At 42.2% G+C, this 5,570-nt stretch overlaps 1 long non-coding RNA gene across 1 annotated transcript; it reads right to left on the bottom strand.

The window, feature by feature from the left end:
- Positions 4,575-5,359, bottom strand: LOC109236184. Its single transcript, XR_002069465.1, has 2 exons — positions 5,249-5,359; positions 4,575-5,034 (listed from the first exon to the last, which is right to left on the bottom strand). It is a non-coding gene; the product is annotated as an uncharacterized LOC109236184 (long non-coding RNA).

Here is a 5,570-nt window from a genome sequence, read left to right as displayed (position 1 = left end):
TTGGGCAATCGGTTTGTGATGTTGGATATTTTGGAGCCCAATCGGGTCTTAGTTTGTGTGGTTTCTCGGTCTTCCTTGTTTGATCGCATCAGAGAGCGCCAATATGATGACCCTCATTTCCTTATGGACAGAGTTCAGCACGACGATGATAGAGATGTGATTATTGGTGAGGATGGGGTATTGAGCATGCAGAGCCAGATATGTGTTCCCAATGTAGACGTGCTTCGGGAGTTGATTTTGGAGGAGGCCCATAGCTCGCGGTATTCCATCCATCCGGGTGCCGTGAAGATGTATCAAGATTTGAGACAACATTACTGGTGGCGGAGAATGAAGAAGGATATTGTAGGATTTGTAGCTCGGTGTCTCAATTGTCAGCAGGTGAAGTATGAGCATCAGAGACCGGGTGGCTTGCTTCACTGGTTAGATATTCCAGAGTGGAAGTGGGAACGGATCACCATGGATTTTATTGTTGGACTCCCGCGGACTTTGAGGAAGTTCGATGCTATTTGGGTGATTGTGGATCGGCTGACCAAGTCCGCGTACTTCATTCCTGTGTGTACTACCTATTTTTTAGAGCGGTTAGCAGAGATTTATATCCGAGATTGTTCGCTTGCATGGTGTCCCATTTTCCATCATTTCAGATAGAGGTACTCAGTTTACTTCGCAGTTTTGGAGAGTCGTGCAGCAAGAGTTGGAAACTCAGGTTGAGTTGAGCACAACTTTTCACCCTCAAACGGACGGGCAGTCCGCTATTCAGATATTAGAGGACATGTTGCGCGCTTGTGTCATTGATTTTGGGGGTTCATGGGATCAGTTTCTACCGCTCATGGAGTTTGCATATAACAACAGTTATTAGTCGAGTATCCAGATGGCTCCATATGAGGTTTTATATGGGAGACGGTGTAGATCTCCAGTAGGTTGGTTTGAGCTGGGTGAGGCTAGCTTTTGGGTACAGACTTGGTACAGGATGCGTTGGACAAGGTCAAAAGTAATTCAGGAGCGGCTTCGTACAACACAATTGAGAAAAATGAGTTATGCTGACATGAAGGTTCGTGATGTGTCTTACATGGTTGGGGAGAAGGTTCTACTGAAAGTATCACCCATGAAGGGTGTTATGAGATTTGGGAAGAAGGGTAAATTTAATCCTCGGTTCATTGGGCCTTTTGTGTTGCTTCGATGGATTGGGGAGGTGGCTTATGAGCTTGCTTTGCCACCTAGCTTGTCGGGCGTGCATCCGGTATTTCATGTTTCTATGCTCCGGAAGTATATTGGCGATCCGTCTCATGTTTTGGATTTCAGCACGGTTCAGTTAGACAGTGATTTGACTTATGATGTGGAGCCAGTGGCTATTTTGGAGCGGCAGGTCCAAAAGTTGAGATCAAAGGAGATAGCTTCAGTGAAAGTGCAGTGGAGAGGTCGGCCGTGGAGGAGGCCACTTGGGAGACCGAGCGAGAGATGCGGAGCAGATATCCTCACCTATTTGAGGTTCCAGGTATGTTTCTTGACTCGTTCGAGGACGAACGTTTGTTTAAGAGGGGGAGGATGTAACGACCAGGCCGGTCGTTTCATGAGTTACAACCCCGTTTCCCCCATTTCTGCTTCCTTGTGTGTTGTTCAGCTGTATTTCATCATATCGTGTTGGTTGTGTTGTGTTCGGAGTGGTCGTAGAGTGGAATGAGACACTTAATCTCTTATTTGGAAGCTTAAGTTGGAAAAGTCAACCGAAGTTGACTTATGTGTAGAAGATCTCGGATGTGAATTCTGACGATTCAGTTAGATTCGTTAGGTTATTTGGGACTTAAGAGCGTGATCGGAATGTATTTTGGAGGTCTGTGGTAGATTTAGGCTTGAATTGGCGAAATTGGAAATTTGGCATTTTTCAGTCGCCAGTGGAAATCTTGATATCAGGGTCGGATTGGAATTCGGGATATTTGAGTAGGTTCGTTGTGTCATTTGTGACGTTTGTAGAAATTTTAGGTCATTCGGATGAGGTTTGATAGGTTTTTACATCATTTGCAGAATCCGAAGTTTTAGAATCCTCAGGCTTGAATCCGAGGGTGATTTGATGTTTTTATGTTGTTTTGAGTGTTCAGAAGGTTGGAACAAGTTTGAATGGTGATATGTGACTTGTTGGCATGTTTGGTTGAGGTCCCGAGGGCCTCGGGATGGATTTGGGTGGTTGACGGAAGGTTTACCGTTGAATTGGAGTTGCAGATTTTCGCTGCTTCGTTGTTTCCGCACATGCGGGTTGGGGACCGCAGGTGCAATGATCGCAGGCGAGGAGACTAACCGTAGGAGCAGAGATTGTCGCAGGAGCGGAAGGACTAACCGCACCTGCGAGCCCGCAGGTGCGAGGCCTGGGGCACAGGTGTGGAAGTTGGTGCCTTAAGTGAAATCCGCAGAAGCAGATATTTTCCGCATAAGCGGAAGCGCAGGTGCGCTTATGGGACCGCAGGTGCGGAATCCCTGGGGAAGAAACTATACAAGCCTCACTTCGCGATTTTCAGTCATTTTTTACCATTTTTGTGCGATTTTGGAGCTCCAAGCCGGGAATTGAAGGAGGAATTGATGGATTTCAGTGAGGTAAGTTGCTTGGGCTTTGTATTTGGTGTTTATGATGATTTATCCACTACTTAATCATGAAATTAGTAGGGAATTTAGAGTGAAATTGAAGGTTAGGGCTTGAGTTTTTAGAAGCTTCGAGTGAGGATTTGAGGGGCCATTTGAGGTCCGATTTCGATGTTTTTGATATGAATAGACTCGTGGGATGATAGGATTCTAGTAGTGTGATTTTTACCGAAGTCCGAGACGTGCGCCCGGGGGTCGCGTTTGGCCAATTTCGGGATTTTTGAGTTAATTTGATTATTTTTGCTTGGGCTTCGTTCCTTTAGCATGTATTAGTGATATGATTCTGATTTTGGTTGGATTTGGAGCATTTGGAGGCCGAGTCGAGAGGCAAAGGCATCGCGGGTTTGAGTTTGGACCGGTTTGAGTTAAGTAATGATTGTAAATATTGTCCTGAGAGTATGAAACCCCGAATTTCACATCGTTTCACTATTTTGAGGTGACGCACACGCTAGATGAGGAGTGTGAGGGGCGTGCACCATTGGGGATTGTGACTTGATCCGTCCCGTAGCAACTCTTAAGTTGCGTATTTGACTGAAACTACTTGATATTTTCTTATGCTAGAAAGCATTACTATGTTTTGAGCTGAATGCCATATTTGGGCTTTGTGCCAACTGTTTGGACCCTTAGGGGCTATCTTTACTGAAATTCCTCACTACTTTGATTTAATAACTGTACTCAGTCATGCTATGTTTTACTGATTTCATAATTCAACCTCATTTACTCCGTTTTTGATATTATAAAAGAGATTTTGGGCTGAGCACCCTGTTTTACTGTTAACCCGAGTGACTTGAGAGTTTTCTGACTGAGTAAGGCCAAGGGCCTGTGTTGTGAGGATATCAGCGGATCGGGCTGCGCGCCGCAGCATGTTGTACTGTGTTGTAATATATGAGAGGCCGAGGGCCTGATTTATTATACCACAAGATGGCCTGTGGGAACATATGGGCTATAGGAACCCCTCCGGAGTCTGAACACCCCCAGTGAGCGCGGGTACCCAGAGTGAGTGATATGTTGTTGCCCGATGGGATGATTCTGATACATGTTATGCCCGAGGGGCTGATACGAGTGATTGTGAGGTAGCCCGAGGGGCTGGTTCTGTTGATATTATGCCCGAGGGGCGGTTTATGATACATGTTTTGCCCGAGGGGCTGATTATGATTTTTCATCATTTTTACTCTAAACTTCTTTAAGTCTCTGTTGATACTGTAGAAAGACATTTTTCAAAGTATTTTTACTGAAACCGAGTTTTTATAAGAATATTGATTTCTACATTATTTTGGAACCATACTTTATTTGTTGTAGTGCTATGATGTGGAATTATCTGATTTCTTACTGCTCAGCTTTCATTTACTTTTATTACTTACTGAGTTGGTGTACTCACATTACTTCATGTACCTTGTGTGCAGATCTAGGAACTCACATTACTCATTGCACCTTGTGTGCAGATCCAGGAGTTGCGGGTCTTGATAGCGAGCGTTGATCGTTCATTTAGCAGGTCTTTGGAGTCGACAAGGTAGCTGCATGGTGTTCGCAGCCCTGCTCTTCTCCCTCTTATCTTCCTAGATTATATTAGTATTGTTCCTAGACTTTGATCGACTTTATTGTACTTAGTCAGACCTTGTAGTTGCTCGTGACTTGCGACACCCCGATGTCGGGCTTGTGTCGTTTTCTGCACTTGTTATTTAGACGCATGTTATTGGATTTTATCTAATTAATAATTTAAAACGTTCCTTATTATGAAATATTGGTTGTACTTGGGATTGTGTCGGCTGGCCTAGTTTCACGATAGGCATCATCATGACCGGTTCGATTTTAGGGTCGTGATACTTGATCCTTTCTGCTCATTAATTAGTCATATGACCCCTAGTTTGGATCGTAACAAAAATTAGAAAATTGTTGGATAGAAGTGTGCTACATCAGAGAAACTAAAAGGGTACGTAAAAGATGATAAATGAATTGGTAAATGCATGAAAATTATAAACAGATACAAAGTACTAAAATTCACCACGGCGGTTAATCCTTTCACATTTCCAAATAGAAAGTCATTCACGTAACTTTCTTCTTTATTCGTACAAATCTAAAAGACAAGGAAACATTGAAATGAATAAAGAAAAAAAACTGAAATTACACGAAAAGGTAAAATAGTAATTGGAAATAGTAGTAGAGTTCGTCGCATTTGAACAATAATGTGCAATTTGCACATACTTTACCCAGCAACCATGTTGCAACGACGGAACCGATTACACTTGCAACAAATCCAACAATCATTGCAGTCATCGTTGGTTTGACAATCTCTCTCACAAGTTAGAATGCCATTAAGTTGAGGGAGTAGACATCTTTCAACTCTTGAGAAATCATGCTCAACATTCCATGCCAGTACATTCGTCTTCGAGAACCATAGCGCGTTCACTGAAATATTTCATAATTAAAATTATCAGAATCAAATTATGATTAACATAACATGAATAAAAACTCACATTCATATGCAATATGCTAGGCCCATATATGTATCTGTCCGTGTATACGAAATACGTACATTCACATATATACTTTTATACATGGTAGGAGTTAAGCGTAATAATATTATTTCAATATGCAGAGACAAAAAGGGACGAATACTAACTTGTGGTTGCCATGAGAAGAACAATGAAACTGAAGCCAAGCTTAAACAACACCATATTAGGGAATAGTGTTTCGAAGTGTCTGCAATTTATTATTTCCTAAAGAGCGTAATTTATAGACTGCTCTTGTAGTGACCTAGCTCTTTAGATGGACTACTGTCCCTTGTTTTTTTTTTAATAGTAAAAATCAACTTGTCTTATATTTATGTTGCTTAGGCTCGCCTTCCCTTGAAAATAATGCAGATTATATAATTTAAATTGTTTTTTCCCAGCAACTTCTAATTAAAAAAGAAAGTTGTATTCCAATATCTTGTAAATTGTGCT

This window comes from Nicotiana attenuata, chromosome 12, assembly GCF_001879085.1.
Source record: "Nicotiana attenuata strain UT chromosome 12, NIATTr2, whole genome shotgun sequence".
Taxonomy (NCBI): domain Eukaryota; kingdom Viridiplantae; phylum Streptophyta; class Magnoliopsida; order Solanales; family Solanaceae; genus Nicotiana; species Nicotiana attenuata.
The sequence above is the reverse complement of the archived record's forward strand: the minus strand, read 5'-3'. Positions and strand labels throughout refer to the sequence as shown.